The sequence below is a fragment of the Neopelma chrysocephalum genome, unplaced genomic scaffold (genome assembly GCF_003984885.1).
Source record: "Neopelma chrysocephalum unplaced genomic scaffold, ASM398488v2 Primary Assembly neopelma1_147, whole genome shotgun sequence".
In the NCBI taxonomy this organism is placed as follows: Eukaryota; Metazoa; Chordata; class Aves; order Passeriformes; family Pipridae; genus Neopelma; species Neopelma chrysocephalum.
Window position 1 is genome coordinate 14,961,251 of NW_020897809.1, and position 20,277 is coordinate 14,981,527.

General features: G+C 43.3%; 1 protein-coding gene across 1 annotated transcript in view; it reads right to left on the reverse strand.

Annotated features, from left to right (window-relative positions):
- The window catches only part of CNTN3 (contactin 3), a 104,353-nt gene extending 85,006 nt beyond the window's left edge, over nt 1-19,347 (reverse strand). The window contains exon 1 of the mRNA XM_027700633.1: nt 19,231-19,347. The gene's annotated coding sequence lies outside the window, so the exon portion shown is untranslated. The remainder of the gene's footprint in view (nt 1-19,230) is intronic.
- Between the last annotated feature and the right edge of the window lie 930 nt (nt 19,348-20,277).

Genomic DNA, 20,277 nt, shown 5'->3' on the forward strand with positions numbered 1-20,277 from the left:
CCAACACACACTGCAGACTGATTCCCAACACAGTGACTCAGGTCTCATGATGTGTTTAGTTACTGTCATTAGAAACTAAATTATACCTATTTGTGGTGTTGGCACAGTGAAGGTGTTACACTGATAGGGGAGGTTAATTTTTCAAATTCAAAATACAGATATTAAATCTGAATTATACTGCCCTTTTCTACATCACTTAATGAAACAACCACACGTTGATAAATATAAGAGTGGATGAGACAAAGTAGATTTCCACAGAAGGTTCATTCTGGAGGACTTAAAACATGTCTTGATACTGTTTGTTCTTTCTGTCCAGCCAGTCATGACTTGTGATCAACCAGTTTATCAGAAACAAACTGATAACAATATTTTTAAGAGCTCTAGTTACAAAACCAGACCTCTACTCATAGAATAAATCAAATTAAGACACCTATTAGCACTTACTAGGACAATATTAACTGCCCAAGCATAAGCCAAGACAGTTGGTTTCAACTGGCAAGATGGTCCCGACACGGATGCAAGCACAGATTCCATCCCTGCTGCCCTGGGATGGCTCCTGTGCCCTGAGGAGCAGCTTTGCTGCAGTGTTCATCTGCATAAGACTTTGTGTGCCCTAGTTATCACCAAACTCACTTCCAGGAGCCAAGTAAAATCTCCATTCAGTGCCAGAACTGCACTTCCCAAACATACACAAGAAAAGGATGTAAAAACCCGAGTACTTTCAAGCTGCAACGTCTCGGGAAGAATTCTTTGCCTGTGGTAACCCACAATTCTTGCCTATTTAGCACAAAGAGAAGTTTGAGATTGCCTACAAGTGTTAATAAAATCTAAAAATATGTATTCATATTCAGTCACCTCCAAAAGCCAACTGCTGCTGGTATTTTAAATAACTCCATTTATTACATTGTACAAATGAATTTCTCTATATTTCAGTAATTATTAAATGCCTTCCCATCCCGTGTTACACGTCAGTGCAACAACCTCCTGCATTTAAAAGCTCTAAGATTAATGTACCATCATGTTAAAATTGCAATGCACCCTTGATGACACAACCTCTGCTCTGTCCATTAATTCTTCCTTTCTTGGAATAACTATTTCCAACCAATAACCAACTTCAAAAAATCCCTTTTTTTTTTTTCCCCCAGAAGAGTGACCTGTCACAAATAAAGTATTTCCTCTGTTATTTTCAGGCCCCTGTTCTGACAATTTGTATGCCTGAGGCTTTCCCCTTGTAACCTACCAATTTCAGACACCCTTTTGATAACACATACGGGTCATCACCTTCAACCAGGCATTCCAAGACAGGTACTTCCAGAGGTCAGAAATTCTTTAAACCCAGATGACAGCAAGTCACAAATCACTTCAAAATCATCTAAGGCTCTAGAATTATGATAAATAAATCAGAGCTACTGGGGAAAAAAAAAAATCAAATATGAAGTTGGATGAACTATGCCTTGTGTAGCTGCACTGGGGGAAAAAGGGTGAGACCTGATTTATATTTCCATAAGGGGAATGACTATAATTTCTGTATTTGCATTACAAGCTCTCCAGGGCTGCCAGAGGACTCACTCACTGCCCATCAGCAGAGGAAGCCTTGGGATGGCAGGAGATGCTGCTGAGGAGTCAACACCTAGTCCCTGAAAAGAAGGATGACCATTAGAATCAGAATGGTTTGGGTGGGAAGGCACCTTAAAGACCATCTCATTCCACCCCCTGCCATGAAAAGGGACACCTTCCAGTAGCCCAGGTTGCTCCAAGCCCTGTCCAACCTGGCCTTGGACACTTCCAGGGATGGGGCAGCCACAGCTTCTCTGGGCAACCTGTGCCAGGGCCTCCCCACCCTCACAGGGAAGAATTCCTTCCTAATAACTAAAACTAGATTTCCACTCTTTCAGTTTGAAGTCATTCCCCCTTGGTCCTGTCACTCCAGGCCTTTGTCACTCTCCATCCTTCTTGCAGGCTCCCTTCTGGTCCTGTAAGGCCACAATGAGGTCACCCCAAAGCGTCTCTTCTCCAGGCTGAACAATCCCGTCTCTCCCAGCCTTTCCTCCCAGCAGAGCTGCTCCATCCCTCTGATCATCTTGGTGCCTCCTCTGGGCTCTCTCCAACAGCTCCATGTCCTTCCTGTGCTGGTTCACCAGGGCTGAAGGAAGCTCTACAGGTGGGGTCTCACCTCAGGGGGCAGAAGGGCAGAATTGTCCCTTCCCCTGCTGCCCATGCTGTGGGATCAGCCCAGGATACCTTTATTAGCCATTCCTCATTCCCACACAAGCAGTCTTTGTATTAACATATGGAGAGAGGTCTCTGGTGACGTACAAACAACACACTATTTCTCTCAAAGCACCTTTGGTTCCTTCTCCTACAAATCGCAGCTTCAAAAGCTTCTTTTATCCTGCATGGTTGCCCCAATAAAACCCATCACTTTCCATTGCATACATAATTTCCCTTTGATATTCCTTGGCCAGAACAGAGTTGATCTGTGCATCCCACGGTGTCCCAGCGGGCATTAACATCCACCTCCTGCGTGTGCCCAGCGAGCCCCGGGAACGCTGATCGGAGCTGCCCCGGCTCCAAGGGTCACCTGCAGCAATTTGTCAGTAGTTCCCTCTTCATCAAAAATTTAAAGACTGCTGAATTTCTGATGATCCTACTGCCCACAGTTAATACTTCAAATATCTTTTTTTTAACAGAACGTGCCGTTCTCCCCCATCTCACTCCCATAAACAAGAGCGGCGACTCCTTAAAATCACGGGATAGGACAAGCAAGACACATCCTGCCCTTGAGATGGGCTTCAAATCCCATTTGGTGAAATTCAGGCAGTTCCATTTACCTGGAACTGAGGCATCTAGGGAGCAAAGTGCCACAGAGTAATAACAGACCATCTTCAAGCACTTCGGAAAATAGAACAAAAAAATCCAACGCAAACCTGAAGCCTTTCCTAAGCTCTGTCCCAACACAAAAAGATTAAAAAAAAAAAAGAAAAAGAATTAAAAATGAAAAACAAAAGAAAAAAACCACAGCTCACTAAATGACACCAGGTAAAACAGCAACATAGTCAATCCACTTAAAAAGTGTTGACAATATATTACTCTGCAACTCAAAGGCATATAAAACTCAACATGAAAATACTCTCAACGTCCAAATACGCTAAAATTGACAACAATAGGGCCCTTTGTTTAACTAACTTTGCGTAAAGAAGTAGTTATTTTGATTTACAGAACTCCCTATAACAAGTATTTCTGCTCTTAAGCCCAAAACCACTCATCAGAACGTACACTCCAGCCTTTCTGGTGTCTCTCACTGCAGGAGAAACTCAAACTCAATCAGACCAGACAGAAACAACATTTCCAACCCACTAAACTTCTCCTATACTGACAATTTAAACTGCAGCATATGAGAAAAATCATTCTGTGTTGAATACCTTTACAGCTGACAAATTAACCAGTCAGTACACTTTGGGCTTCAAAAACCTTTGAGATTTTTTAAGTAAAACAGTAAAAAGTGTTGCCAGCTGTGAGTATGCATACACGTGTACATACACAAGTATTTACAGCTAATCTATATAGATAAAATATATGCAGCAATCTAATAATGTAAATTAAACAGACAATTGCAGAAAAATCCCTTCCTTCTTCCAAGTCTCATTAAGGCTCAAGTGCCTACAAGAAAATTTATCCAATTATAATGGCATTTTTGTCATACACCCAACTAAATACAGGAAGAAATCCTCAATGCACAACAATGTCTTTAAAACACCCAATCAAAACTTAAAAGATGGCCTGTGTATTGCATTAACCAGGCATTTTCCAGGCAAAGCAGTGCAGTTACTTCTCTGTTTTGAATGGAAATGGAAAAACAAATCCCTAACAGATGTGAGGATGAGCCTCTAAGTGCCTGGGCTCCATCTCTCCCATCCAAATGCCATCACGGGCCTTGTGGCTTCCCACAAAGCTCTGGACTCAACTTTGCTCTTAAATGGAAAAAAGCCTCCAAGATTTCATATTTTAAAACTCTTTAATAATGCATTTCCGTGCTGACTTTTCTGGCCAATTTACTCAGAGCAAGACAGGGCAGCCTCTCCCAGGCGGCCTTGCAGGGGTCTGATGGCAAGGCCTGCTGGGTTGGGTTGGGTTTGGGGTTTTTAACCACTCATTCAGCTTTCTACAGAACTTAGCAGGGAGCCATTACAAGGAATTTCTTCCTGTATTTAGTTGGGCGTATGACAAAAATGCCATTATAATTGGATAAATTTTTTTATAATTGCATAAATTTTCTTGTAGGCACTTGAGCCTTAATGAGACTTGGAAGAAGGAAAGAGAGGGTGAGAAGAAAGGGATTTTCCTGCAATTGTCTGTTTAGTTTACATTATTAGATTGCTGCATATATTTTATCTATATAGATTAGCTGTAAATACTTGTGGATGTACACGTGTATGCATACACACAGCTGGCAAGACTTTTTACTGTTTTACTTAAAAAATCTCAAAGGTTTTTGAAGCCCAAAGTGTACTGACTGATTAATTTGTCAGCTGTAAAGGTATTCATCACAAACCCAAATAAACAAATGTATTCAGTGACTTTAAGGGAGATGCTTGTCCTCTACGTGGGTCCTCTGGCACATCTGTGCACTTACACACAGAAGGGAATTCAGTATTTTACTATTACACTACACATTTGTTTCTTCTTGACCAACATTAACAAAATTCCCTAGACCAAAACTTGTGCAGACTTGCTGGTGGGACACATTGCTCCACATTAACCTTTCTCTTCTTTCCCTAAGCCTCACATACAAGGTTTCTTTTCTCTGAACAGAAACAAGCCAAGGGGAAGAGATGACCTACAGGCAAGCTGACCTGAGACCCCACAAGTTTATTTTCTGTCTCATGGCCAGGTGAACACAAGGGCTCCTTTGTTGTCTCTTTAGCTATGAGACATCCAGAGTTTTCAGCACAAGGGTGAGGTGTGACATGTATCACTGAACTGGCAGTAAATCTTGTTTTTAAGGTCAGCACACACACACTTGAGTACAACAATCTTTACACCAATATGCACAGACTGGATAGATTTTATGGAGAACAACTCAGTGAGACATGGGGCAGTTTGGGTGGGGAAGCCAAAGCTCCTCTGGAGAGTCTTCTCCAAAGGTCAGTGCATCCTTCAAAGCACCTCCAGGGATGGAGAAGGTAAGTGAAACACTGGTCAAGGTAATTCCTAACTGTAACTCCCATCAAACCACCTCACAGGGCTGAAGGACAAACACAGCACCACCAGGATCCCTCACCAAGACCTCACCCACAGGAATCCCAGAATCACTGAGGCTGGAAAAGCCCTCCAAGGTCACCGAGTCCCCCCTGTGCCCCATCCCCACCCTGTCCCCCAGCCCAGAGCACTGAGTGCCACATCCAGTCCTTCCTTGGACACCTCCAGGGGTGGGGACTCCTAACCTCCCTGGGCAGCCCCTTCCAAGGCCTGACCACCCTTTCCATGAAGAAATTCCTCCTGATGTCCCAACCCCGTTGCCCCACGTGCTCCAGCACACCTGTTTACAGCCTGACATGCAACAGGTAAGGAGATGTATTGTCTCTGCTTAACGATAAAAAACAATTAATTCCCAAGAACTAAGATACCACGAGGGCAAAATGGCATAAATGCTTCTATTATATAAGTAAACTAGGGGAATAAAGGTAAAAGCGTGAAATTTACATTTTATACACAGTTTTCCCAGCATTTTTTGCTTCTTTTGAAATATCTCTATCCTGGGAATGGAGGAGCTCGAGAGAAGAATTCACCAATTTCAGCAAGGAACTGAGCTTCAGGAGATATGGCCACAGGTACCCTTAATCTATCCTGTCTGTGATTATCTCACTCCAAGTCACATGCAAGAAAATAATCCCCTGCAGCACAGAGCACTGATGTGAAAGGGAAGAAAAGCTCAGAGTCACAGCTGAATGGTTAGAGCTGAACCCATTTCAGCACTTTTTTTTCCCCCCTTCTACTTCTTGAGACCAGGGCAGCTTAATCTGCATTGATGTCTATGAAGTTGCACTCAAAAAGTTATTCAGCCCAAGAGAGTTTCCTCTCTTATAGCTGGAAATGAAATGCTCAAATATTTTTATGCAAAGTTTTTTTTCTTTTTTCTTTTTTTGAAAAGAAACTATGAGACATTGCCTGAAAACTTGAATACTGCTTTTCAGCCAAATTTCAAACAAGTAGCACAGTCATTAACCCAAAAGTGAGATTATAAGAGGAAAAAAAAACACACCAGAAGGCAAAATAATACCCATTGGAGACAGTGCTAAAGCCATTACAGATGTTCAGTTGATTAGTGTGGCTGATTTGCTTGCACATGTCAGTACAATAACATAATCAAACCATTTTATGGTTACTATTAAGACCACAGAATATGGGAATTTATTCATTATTTTTATTTTGACAGAACACTTCACCACCTCCTGACTTTCTCTCTGTTTTGCCCCCCCATTCCTGCTCCCTTTCATTGTTCCAAAATTAATTCCAGTATTAATTTAGATACACACTTGCTTTGTTAACTTACTGCTGGAAGAGGACAGTTCTCAGATCCCTATGATGGGAAGGGGAAGAAGGAGAAAAGAAGATGAACAATAAAATGACATCAGTTAATCTCATTTTTTGCATAATTTAGATATTATAATTATTATTTGGGCATATTTGTTCCTCATGTCTCCATAATTTGGAAAAAGTAGAATATTAGAGGTTAAATTTCCATTGAGTTCTCTTTCATTGACACTAAAAGAGGGTCTGTCCCAAGATTAATGTGTGCAAATACAGCTGATCCACCAAAAGCAGTAAAGAACCAGACTTGTTTGCCAAACAACTCTGGAACACCTTTTATCCTTCATCTGTAACGAGGCCTCACTTTTAGGGAGAAAAAAACCAATCCAGTGTTTAAACTACTTAACAAGATCTCTTTAAATATCAGCACAAAGTTAGATGTGATAAAGACTATATTGGCTTTGCTGGATAAGTTTGACAGCTTTGGTCTAAGAGAAAAAACCCAAACAAAACTGGAAGGAGCAGAGAGTTCCACTGAGACAAAATTCAGTGGGGATCAACCTAAGAATATCCAAAGTACTAAAAAAACAACAACAACAAAATCAATTTCTTGATTAGGAACTAAATTCAAATTAGGAAATCTCTGTCTGGCAGAGGTTTGAAAAACATGGAAGGAAAAGGAGACGGGGAGAGAGGTTAATTGGTTTGTACAGTATTAAGAGTACCAAGATACAAAATGTCCTTGGCAGGAAAACAAATCTGCAGAAGGGTGACACAGAGCCCATGGAAGGGGATGGAGAGACAAACAAATTTAATTTTTGAGGTTCAGGAGTTTTATTTCATTCTAATAATAATAATAATAATAATATTGTTCTGAGGTTATTCATGGCACCAAAGTATGGCTGAAATACAGCTCCAGAAAACCTACACTTGGAGCATTCCTGACCAAAAATCTCCACTTCCCAAATATCCCTTTACCCATTCTTCAGAGAGTAACAATTCTTTTCCACCATGTCTAACAGCAAAGTAGCAACAAGCCCCAGGCCCGAGAAGATGCTGTTTTTCTTTTGGATCTCCAAGGTTCACTTCATGTCTTAATGCACTTGGTGTTGCTCTCGCCATTAATCGTGTCCTGCAGACCAAGAGAAAGTGCTTTTCCAGAAATGACCTCAAACGAAATTCATAATTCTTTAAAAACCAATAAACCCACTGAGCCAGAAAGCTCAGCCCTTCTGCAGTGGGCTACAGGCAACACGAGCTGCTTTAGTCCCTTCAGCCACAGTCCCTTCCACCTTTGATTTAAAGCACAGAGCGGGAACTGTTCACACAGTTTAACACCACACCTGTGTTCTGAGCCAGGAAAGGAAGGAAGGGGCCAGAAGACACCAGAAGTCCTTCAGGAAGGACTTTACACTACTTCACACTAGGGACATGCTACATAAATTTAATCCATCACTAAATTTTGTATTTTTCCTGTGCTAAAACCAAAGGAGCAAAGGCTGCTGGACAGTCCTAATACTTCTCCCTAAACCTCTCAGACAGCATCCCATAGCATTTTCCAGATGTCCCTCCAGAAATCTAGATTTTCTGCATTACATTTTTGCCCTTATCAAAAGAAAACATGCTCTCTGAGGAATGGATATATGTGTGTATCAACACATGGATTACATGAGTTCTCACTCTTCCTCGCAGGGAGAAGCTCTCAGTTGAACATGAAATTTGAACAGTCACATCTGTCACATATGACATGAAAGGTGCTGCAGTTGCTAAAATATTTGGGACACCTCTGCATCCTTCACTGCACAGGAGAGGGAAGGTAAAAATCAGGACTTATGCTGAAACAGAGACCTAAAGAACATATTATGCCTGGCTTGAAGTGGTACTAATAAAGCAAGAACAAAGTATGAACTCATCTACAAAAAAATCCCTGGACAAGAGTACTTGAAGCTGTGCCTACAATTAAGTCATAAAAAGTAATTTTAATTCTACAAAGGCTTTTGAAGAGTTTTTTTGATTAACCAGACCATTAAATTCACCTGACCACAGTGAGTCTAGGAAGTAGGGTTTTTCAAAGCCTAATATTAAAAGGGACTTTCAAAACTTCTTTCATTTTCCTATAATATTAATTGGATATACATATATTTGACATCATGAAGAAGAAAAATATTATAATAGAGCTTTGTCAATTAATGATAAAGCCTTGCTGGGATTTGGGTTCTAGAAGTACCAGCATCTTTCAGGTAGAAAAGCCTAAGGTATGTAAAATACATCCCAGTGAAACAGAGGGCTGTATTTTTCAGAAGTCCCCTACACAATGCAGAGAAAATACGTGGAATTTATCAGAATAATACATCACTCAGGAGGATTTGCAAAGGAACCAGATAAATAACAAATAACAAGCGTGCCCAGAATTATAGTTGCCTGCATCCATAAAGCAGAGAGAGGAGAACAGGGAAAGGCTGAAGGAGGGCAGGTTTAGATTGGATATTAGGAGGAAATTCTTCACTGTGAGGGTGGTGAGATCCTGGCACAGGTTTTCCAGAAAGGCTGTGGACTCCAAATCCCTGGAGGCTTCTCAAGGCCAGGTTAGATGGTGCTTGGAGCAACCTGGTCCAGTAGAAGGTGTCCCTGACCATGGCAGAGGTTGGAATGAGATGAGCTTTAATGTCCCTTCCAACCCAAACCATTCTATGATTCTCTATTTCCATACCTTCATTATGAGTTAAACTTAACCAATGTAGAGTGTCAATGAGTTTTTCCATCACTGCAACATTAACATTCCTTTTGTGCAAATAAAAAACCCAGAGCAGCTCCGTGTTTGTAGCTCAACTTCTTTTCACATGAGCCATTTCACTACTTCAAATCCCTCTGCAATACTATTTCCCAGGAAGCACAGGAATAAATCAATCCGAGAACGGTGTGTCCATTACCAACTTTAATTAGGCTTATTGGACAAGCTGCTGAGTCTTTTGGAAAGGAAAAATGTGGATCCTTACAAATGTAGAATTAAAAGAAATTTCCATTAGAATTGCAGGCAGTTCACTGTCTGCAGTGCTTGTTCCCCAGACTGAGGCACTTGAAATTTTTCTGAAAATATGGAGGAAATGCTGATTTTTCTCTCCCCGCTGCAGGGAGGCAAGGGTTGGGAGAAGATCAGCTTTGTTACAATACTGTAAAGGGGCATAAGGATAGAGAAGATTATATTTCTTCTGCTTATTTTGCTAAGTTACCTGCAGAGAATAAAAATAACATTTTTCCCTTCTGGGTGATGTTGTATGCACCAACTAAAAATTCCAAGCCTGGTTCTCTTAAAGATGTCACTCCAGACATCTGGAGTGCTGGAATATTATCTGCTGGAAAGACAGCATCCTTGGACACTAAGGGGAAGTTTGTCTATGTCATTAGGGATTTACATGTTTGAGACTGACTTGTAATTCTTTTCAAGTTGGAAACACCTACCATGACAGCATCCACGGTTCTCAAAAAGGCAGAGGATACCTGGTGAGGAATTAAAGAGATTTAACAACCCAGATCAGAACTCGTGCCTACTCTGCATTAAGTAATCAAGACTTCATCTAAGAACAAAAACAGACTGGAGAAAACTTCAGGTTTGGGATTAAACCTTATCACTGCTTTCTATCAGTTTCATACATTTTACTTTTGTGTTTTAATTTTATATTCACAACTATGCAAAGGCAGCTTTTCGTTCTTCTGGAATAAGACAGAGGCATGAGCAGGTAACCAGGCAGGTTATCAAAATCTGTAACATCAGGATGTTCAGATGCTGGGGGAAGAGAAGATTGTATGTTAAAACAGCTCAACAGCAAGAAGAACGAGGTGGTGGAGCTTTGCAACTTCCTTAAGCTGCTTAGCTTTAGATAAGGAGCTTATGCAACTTTCTTAACTCTGGAGAACACTCAGCAAGTGATATCAAAACTGTTGAAGTTACACTTGGGACAGATACTTTATGAGCACTGTCATTCTGCCCTCTTACCACTGAAAGAGTGAAAAAAAAAATCCAATTCCCCCCAAAAAATCCACCAGCCCACTCAAGTCAGGTAAAATTTAACAGTGGTGAGTCCCACAATTGTTTTCCTTGATGTGTGCCATACATGACATGGGACACAGCACAGTAAGCCCAGCTTCTGAGCAAGAGATTATTTCACATTTCTAAGTGGAGCCTGACAAGGAAGAAGCTACTTTGTGGTCATCTAGAAGTACTTGTGGAAATGACTATAAATACTGTAGTTGTTCTAGTCACCAAACAGACTGATGGTAAGTTGTTTGTATTTTTCATCTGAAAATAAACCAATCAACCCACCATGGATCTAGTCAAGAGTCCTCATGAGACAGGACGGGGAGAAGTTCAAAGCCTTGAAGTCTTACAACAGTCTTGAAGAAGTTCCATCAAAGCTGGGAACTGAACGAAGAAGAAACAGGAAAGACTCTACAATCCTTTGAGGTTGTTGAAGAAAAACATGGAAAAAGCTGAGAAGAGTCCCACGATCCTTTTTTGGACCTTGGTGACTTATGGAGAGGCAGAAAATGCCACCATCACTTCCAGGGAACACCCCAGTGGTGTCACATACCAGGCCAGGGCACCACTCGTCCCTCCAACCACAGGTTCCTGAGGGCTGTGGTTTTGAAGAGGATGGTGTGTTTCTTCATGAAGGTTCCACTTATTTCAGCTGCATCCACAGAAAAACTTGTTTCCAAATGCACCCAATGAAATACTGGAACTTTCTAGTACCTGGATTTTAGTGTGTGAGCCACAGCTACGTGGCAGGGAAGATCTTGCTATAAAAAGTGCCAAGCAAAACCCACTATCTCCTGTTATTCTTGGAGAAGAGGGGAGGAAACTCTACTTAGTCTTCATTTAACAGTCAGAGAAGAACAGCACTTTTAGATATAACACCTTTTCTGTTTACGTTTTAAGCTTATCAAGGAAAAAAGGTGCTCGAGGAGACTAAACTGCAGCTTTTAAAGCATTACAAACACAGCTCTTTTCCAGAGCCATAGCAATTTGTATTTTCTTTAGCAATACGACAGCAAAAATAGTCAATGTGAGATTCAAAATCCAATAGTTACAAAAATTATAGCGAGAAATTGAAAAACTGCGAGATCTATAAACAGATTAAGGTAAACATCTAAAAGGAAAACTACGATATACATGGAACCATTTCAGCAATTCTATTTGATTCTAGGAATTGTCTGCCAGTTCCCTCTAAGGCTTCATGGCTTTTTCCACTATAATTTCAACAGGATTTTCAGAAGAGGAAAGATGTGAGATGAGCAACGAGAGGAACAGCGCTGTGTGAGGAGGCAGACCCTCAAAAACAGGGGAGAAGAGGAAAATAACTCTGGTTTACATTAATTTAGCTACTTCTGGGACAACAGCTGACTCTTGCTTAGTCAAGAGGAGAAAACAGACAAACAAGTAAATGCCCAAGAATGGGAGAAGGGTCACACATGAGCAGCTGCTGCCCTTAATCTTGTCAAGAAGAAAAAAAAAACAACAAAAAACTTAAGTGCACTTCCAGTGCAGCTGGGCAGGGATGGCAACAGAGCTCATGGGGCTGTGTACAGAGCTCTGGGCTAAGCACAGGGCCAGGTAAACTGGCACCCAGCCCAATGTTAGGGGAAGAAAAAAAGAGTTTTCAGCATGAATTTAACCAGCCACCTCCTACCAGTTTTAGCAGGGAGTTGTTTGATCAAGTAAACACACACACACCGAGGAGATCTTCAGTCCAAAACAACAAGACATATTTTCTCTGGTGTAAGAAGTTTAGTGTGCAAACAGATGCTTTTCATACGCCACCTACACACCCACCAACCTAGTGAGTGCACAGAACAGCTCTGCAGCATCGATAAATCTCTATCCACAGGAGAAGCACATTGCTAAAAACATACATTTAAACGCTCAAACTGATGTGAGGGACTGCACAGCTGAAGGACCACAAACCACAGGAACTCGGGGTTATTCTGATATTAATAACAGAAGGGAAATGCACATATTTGATAGGGTGTGTGATGATGGCTCTTCATCACCAGGGTTTTTTTAGAGCATTTGTTTTTAAGAAGTGCAACAAACATTTCACTGTTGTTATTTCATTTTCCAGCAGGCTGTTCCCAGAGCACAAGACACTTCAGAGGTAAAGAGGTGCTGGTGGTCAAGCAGTGACCTAGCAGCAATGCTATTAGCCCATCATCTGCTTTATAAATTACCCTAATAACACATACATGCATAGACAGCCCTTTCTTTTTATTGTCATTTACAACCTACATCAACACACTTGGCTGAGATGTTAAATAACCCAGGATGCTGCAGAGAGCTTTCCTCCCACTCAGCTCTGCCCACACAACAACCTGCACCACACTTGCAGCAGTAAGCACTTAAAAGTTTTCATTTAAATGAAGAAAGAAGTCACAGAAGATGCTGATATTTTAGTCATGAGCTTTTGATGTAAGAACTGCACATGTATGTTCTACCAACACACAGTCCCACCACCTAGGATCACCAGGGACTACTATAAGATGCTCCAGCATCTCATATGAGCAAAGGAAGACCCTGTTTTCATGATTTTAGAAACAAACTGTTCTCCACCAGCAGGACAGATGCACAGGCAGCACAGACACATCCAGGTGAGTGCAAATCAGCCTTTAGAAGCCGGGATGAAACCAAAACATTTCACTACATTCAGGAAAATAAATGATGGTTTCTGCATCAACCATACCAGCTGAATTTTCCAGTTTCTCCTTATAAAATATCTCCACAGTAATACATCATTAAAACACTGTTTTTCATCTCACAGGTCTTACTGGCAATGCCAAGAGACCCCAACTTCAACACGTGGAGTGTCTGCAAAGCAGAGATGCACGATTGCTGCAAATGAACTATGAAAATCAGCATGCTTGCAAAGCTAAACAGAATTCATCATTTACTGACCTGCTCTGGATTGGATTAGACAGGATTGCTCCTTATGTAGTCAAGCACTGCAGCACGTTGGAAATTACTGTCCTGACCTCAGCACAAGCACAACAGAAGCTGGCCATGCTTTACATTAACTCAGACTGTGGAAAACCAGTTGATTTTCCCTACCAGTTTACTCTACAGAGAGATTTACAGCTCCAAACAGCTGTAATTTATTATATTTTAAATTCCATAAGAGACCTAAACATGCTGAGCAATAATACTCTTCAGAATTGTCAAGGCCTATTGAACTGAAATACTCTTCCCTCATCAGGACCAGGGCAGTGGGATTTCAGCAGGGCTAGAAAGACAGGATGGTTTGTTTGTTTTGTTTTTTTTTTTAAATGAGTCAGTACACAAAACACAGGATTAAGGAGAAGTGCATGTTTAGAATAGTTAATTCCAGGATAGCCCATTACACTTGGATTAAAGTGGTGATGGAAAAGTAAACTGAATTTAACCACACGCTTTCAGTGAAGCTCAAACTACTGTTTTGAAACTACAGTAAAAGTCAAGACTTCTCAATTCTCCATTATAATTGAATGTACAAGTGTGTCTATCTCCAACTATATGTATCATAACCAAAGGAACAGCAGATAGGAATAAATCTGCAGTAATAGGTGGGAAACCTGCCCATACCTGGTGCCTCTGGTCTCTGGAACCAGCTGGACTCCACAGCTTCCCTGGCACTGCACTACACAAGTGACTTACTGTGGTTAAAAAACCACTTTATTTAGTTTTCTTCATTTAAATCCAGTGTGGAGGGACTAATTTGTAACAGCTGGCCCAGTTTAACCACTCTGGACTGCAACCAGAAAGCAGAGACACCTGCCCTCCCCAGACACACCTGGTGGAGAGGCAGCACAGGAGTTTTGCTCCATCCTCAGCTGTTGGAATTTGAACATATTAGGGAGCACACAGTTTCCCAGGGTGGCAGGGAGGTTGGTGGCACTGTCCTGTAAACCAGATTTCCTTAAGCCCCTTGCTGCTCACACCTGTTCACTCCCTGCCATCACAGCCTGTGCTTCCCCCTCCAACTGCAGGTCAGAAATGTAGCATTTGTATTTTCCAGCATCCAATACTTGACTTAAAAGAACTTCCCATACAGGTCTGGTCATCCCTGCTGTTCTCTCCCTATTATCTGACCACTTATTCCAAAGCCTTTTACAGCCCATGTCGCTCTGTCTCATTTTCTGGGGTCCCACCATCCTGGTAACTCTGGAGTTGTAAACACTCCATGATCACAGCCAAACACAGATAAAGTTTCTCCTGTGTGCAATCAGGATTAACAAAACACTAAAACACACGTCCAGGTTTCAAATATTGTCTGTTCCCACTAAATAATTTTCTCCAGGAGAGCACAAGCAATCTGCAGGTGTGATTGTTCAGGGCTGAGCACAACTTCAGGAGCTCCCACTGCTGTTTCCCCCAGCTGGAAACGTAACAACTTTGCCAGTTTATTATTTTTTATGTTGATCAACAGACATATTTTTCAAGAGAAAGATGCTTGGAAGTTATATAGTTTGGGGAAAAAAAAAATCCCACATCAGTTATGCCAAACGAAAGTATCACTGATTATAAGGAATATCATTACACTTGATTACATTTAAAAAGTGAAACTTCAGCAGTATACAAGTGCTCTTTCAAAATAAAGGCAATGCTATAGACACCATGAGCTGTATTTCAATTGATGTTTTCTCAGACCAAATTTCAACATGCAGACTTTATATTTACAAACAAAAAAACCTGCATTATTTCATCAGCTGCCCACCTCCTCCACTCTTCATTCAACCACATACAACACTGAGAATCCATAAGAGTTTTGAGCTCCTGGCACTCCCCTTCCCTCTGTATTAGCTCTTTTCTTTGTATTAGAGAGCACACTAAAAATAATCTATGTATAGTAAATTTTAGCTGATTGTAGTCACAGCTTTTTCCACCCTTCCCACTTCTGTTACCCCAACAGTGCTCTCCTGGATACGCTTTTGTTTGAAAGACCATCAACTTTGATCTGGTTTTCATCTGTCTCAATGGACAAGAGAACAGTTGTGGCCTTTGGAGCACAGAATCAGTAGTTGTGAACAGCAAAACACTTCTCAGTTTATGCAAACCTGCAGTCTTTACCTAATCCTTCCCTAGTTAAGGCACATTACCAGGTGCCACGGATGATTCTTTAATTTTTTCCTCTAATTCATTCTCCTACACCATATGCTATACAATGCAGATATTCAAATCTACTCTGAGAAGTTCAGGCTATGACTCTAAACAGCTTCACTAAACCAAAGGTGGAGATGTCAGCACAAGAGAGGGCTACAGCTCCACCAGCTTCATTTTTCTGCATTTTAGTTGGTTTTTAATGGGATAATCACTGACTGATCTTTCCCTGGTTTGGCTGAGAGAAGCTGTCTCTGAGGAAGACTGCAGCTGTAGAGCTGTAAAACACCAAACAGACACAAAGAGCTGGGACACAAAGAACTGCTGTCACCACAGGTATGTTTTGTTAAGGACAGCAGCAACAAAGCAACCACTTCAGAGCATGAGCACCAAGGCAAATCCACTTCCAGAGGCTCCTTCTGTGACAGATTCAGGTCTGAAGGACCAAACCTGTAAGTTCCTCAACTTCTTCAGGCAAAAGTTGATTTCAAAATATCTTGCCTTTTAATCCATCTGGACATCACCCATGCACAACATGAGCTTAAGAAATGCTTCCATTACAGAAGTCCCTTGAATAAATCATTTCTCAGTAGTGTTCAACTTTAATGAGTGCATGCATCCCAGGGGACTATAATCCAGTGTTCACTGGTTTCCAGATATGAACTAGAAGGTTATGTATTTGCTATGAGAACAAGACAGACCTCGCTGCCAAGCTGAGCACCAAGAAGGGTGAAAACTAACACACGCAGAAAGTAACTTTACAGACGAACAAACTTCGCCTTTTCCTTGCTTTTCTAGTAAATCAAGACCCATTTTGTAATTATTTCTCGGGTCATCCAAAGTCTTCTTTATACTCAGGAGGGATACTCACCTCCAGCCAGAGTCATTCCTCATCACTAATAACTTCCCTCTCCCTGCAGGCTTGCTCAGACAACAGCCCCACACTATCAGAAATGCATGAAAAATCTTGTTTGCAAACTGCAGTTAAGCTGTGTCTTCTGGTATCAAAGTAAACCCTGATAATCTCTTACATACATACAAAACCATCAGCTTATGTCACTTGTAAGAATCAGCCTCTTCCAGGAAGAACAGCAAAAAAGACTGACTCTATTTGCAGAAATCTCCCGCTGCAGTATCACAACATTAAGATGTTCTTGTGGTATCGCAATGGGAAAATTCCCACAAGAAACAAGAAATACCACAAGAACATAAACACAAACAACATCAAAGACAGCGAGCCTTGCTCAGAAAAAAAACAAACAACCAAACCCACCGCCCCTGCAGAGCAGTTGGAAGCGTTTGTGGGTGGAAACTCCAAGAGAAGCATTATGGAAAAGTGACATGAAAATATGGCATCGCTCCGTGGCTGCGGTGACGTGATCTCTAGGAATTTAAAGGACGAGTTGCTCTGGTAGGTCTGTAACTTGCACATCCACAAACCCAGGGATTTGCCAGCTGGACACACACATCAGCTTCTGGATGAGACCCTAAGTCAGGTCACACCAGCATCAGAGCTGAAAGAGTGCCAGAGCTTGCCACCATTCCATAGTGGATCTGAACTCTGCAGGCTCTCAAAAAAAATCTCCTGGTTTAACATAAAAGGTACCATGTTTCAGATTAATCAGGCAACCCCTACCTGATGCTCTATTCATTGAGCAACCAACCAACTTTGGAAAAACCTCATTGCAAATGCCAGTGCCAACTCACAGATCCCCTGCTCCCTCAACACGGACCCGAGCGGTGCCTCCCACTGCTTTACATTCCCAGAAAACACCAACGCTTCCAGCTCTGAGCCTGCAGTTCATTCCCTGCAGTGCCAGGCAATGCTGAGAGTTAATAGAGAGAAGCAAAACCACTATCAAGGCTGTAGGAGCCCTGATGAACAAGGGAAGTGCCAACGTGGCAGGATAGAGACCTCAACTGGGCATCGAGGTGAAACTTCAGCCCCAACACCAAACCAGCAGCGTTTTAGCAAGAATTGTTCACCTTCCCCCAACTATTCCCCTCAAATGCTTTCACAAATTTATTTGCCAGATTAGTATGGCAAGTCTCTTGCATAATAAATAACTTTCTGGAACAATTCCACGTGGAGTACACTTTTAATGCTTAAAAGTTAGTTTGGCATTTCCATTACTGATTTTAATAATTTGTTCATAACCTTCCATATACATTAAAAAAATAGATCACTGAAGAAACCTGGCATGCAGCTTAAACCATAGTTTAAGTTTCTCTTGCAGAATACCACAGTCAATACTTTGCAGAGTTTGCCTGCCCTTCATAAGGACCTGAATGTTATTTTTACATTTTTGCACTCATAATAATGACAATATTCCCCTCGTACAAAACAAGCACTTTGAAGACAGCTAGAAATCAGCACGGAAGTCATTTTGGGGATGTGTCAATGCCACCAGGAAGGTAATCATGACTAACCAGCTTGCACCCAAGGCTACTGCTGGATCATTTCACATCAGAAATGATCTCTCTCCGACGCATCCAACAAAATGGTGCTTGGATTTAGGTTAATCACAGCCAGGCACCACGCTTAATTGGCAACAAGGTCACACAGCGATGCTGGGGACATGAGCAGCTCATACGCAGTCAGGTGTGAGTCATAAAAATCAAAAAAGTTCCAAAAGAGAAGGCAAATCTCTAGTTAGAGAAGGAACAGAGCCGGCAAACCCTGCAGAGAGGATATTGCAGAGAGCAGAGGGAAGCGGAGCCGGCAGCTTTGCCGAGCCACCGAGACACCGCAGAAACTTCGCGTCCAGCTCCATCTTTCCCCCCGCGTCCGAGGGGAAAGTTCTGGTTTCGTCAGGATTTGGTCAAAACTCAACGGCCCCGAGTGACGCGCGGAAAGGGCAAAGTCATTATTCACGACGAAAAGGAAAAAGCTTTTCAGAACGCCTTCTACGGAGCGGTGTGGGAGTTCTTTTAAACCAACACGCCAGATCCCCACCGATACCAGGGCTGGGGGGTGGGAAGCTCATGTACGCGCCTTCTCGCATTCGAGACAATTAGTCCTTAATTAAAAGCAACGCCAGAGCAGCGCAGCTTTAGAACTTGAGCAACTCCAGACTCGCTTAACACAATTTTCAAGGAAAAAAAACCCCAAAGATCCAAAGACCACGCCAACCACGAGACTACCCAGACCGCCGGCCGTGGCAGCCCCGGGCGCTCTCCCACCCCCGGGGGGCCACCGGGAACCCACGGGCGGCTCACGGAGCGCTCCCACCGGGAAGGGGCGGCGTCGGGGGAGCCGGGGGAGACGGGACGGCAGCTCCCGCAGTTCGTACGATCAGCGGGGATCGATCAGGCGCTGCAGGAGCACGGACCGAGCAGGACCTGGCACAGCATCCCCTCCGAGCCCGGCGCGGACCCTCCCTGGGGGCACCGCTGCGATCCCAGACACGGAGCCGTCTCCGTGTCCCCGGCGCTCCCCCCGGCAGCGCTCGGAGCATCCCCCGGCCCCGCTGCCCCGGCCCGGCTCCTCCGCTCCGTCCCTCCCGAGGGATGCGGCGGGCTCGGCGCTCCCCCCCCAACCCGCACCCCAACTTTAGTTCCCCGGAGTTGCCCACCTGCCGCCGAGCCGCCCCCGGCCGTGCCCGCAGCCCTTTCCCGGCGGAGCCGCTCCGGGTAATCCTGCGGCTGCCGCGGCTCCCGGCGCCTCTTCTGGAGCGGCGCTCGCCGCGCTCCGGGCGGCGGGGCGGGACCCACCCGATCTCCCGCCCACCCGCTCCGCACCCACCGCCCCCGGGCCGGCAAAGCCCAGCCCAGCCCAGCCCAGCCCGGCAAAACCCAGCCCAGCCCGGCTCAGCTCCCCCGGGGATGCGCTGGCGGCTGGTGGTGGGTTCCCCCAGAGCCCCCTCTGGAATCCACCTGGGGAGGGTAAATGCGCTCCCGCAGCGAGCTTAGGAATGACGGGGAAAGTTGACGCGTTACAGGCTTAAATAAAAACTCCCATCTAATTTCTGGGCTGGAAGCCCAGGGAAAGAATCAGGTTCACGTAGGTCGCTGTGCAGGAGCCGGATGGAGGTTTTATTGAGTCTGGCTCCAGCTCATCGCGGTATTAGAGCTGTGCTGCTGTAATTAAGGCTGAGCAGAATTTCTTTCAGTTCCCCCTCCTTTTTTTTTTTAAAGCGGGTTATATAACAAATAGTACTAAGTTTCCTGAAACCTCTATTATCTTTCACCATCCCAAAGCACAGGGAAGAGTACATTATAATAAAGTGTGCATTAGCCTGCTGTGCCTCAGTGGAAGCCAAGTTACACCAAAGATGGCTTTGGCTTTGTAGCCACGGTGAAGTGTCAATGCAAGACAATTAATCACAGCACCACAGAATGTTTAGCATTGGGAGGGACATTAAAGATCATCTCATTCCACCTCCCTGCCATGGGCAGGGACACCTTCCACTAGCCCAGGTTGCTCCAAGCCCCATCCAACCTGGCCTTGGACACTTGCAGGGATGGGGCAGCCACAGCTTCTCTGGGCAACCTGTGCCAGGGCCTCCCCACCCTCGCAGGGAAGGATTCTTTTCTAATATCCCATCTAACCCTACTCTCTGGCAGTGTGAAACCATTCCCCCTCGTCCTATCACTTCAGGCCCTTGTAAATAGTTTCTCTC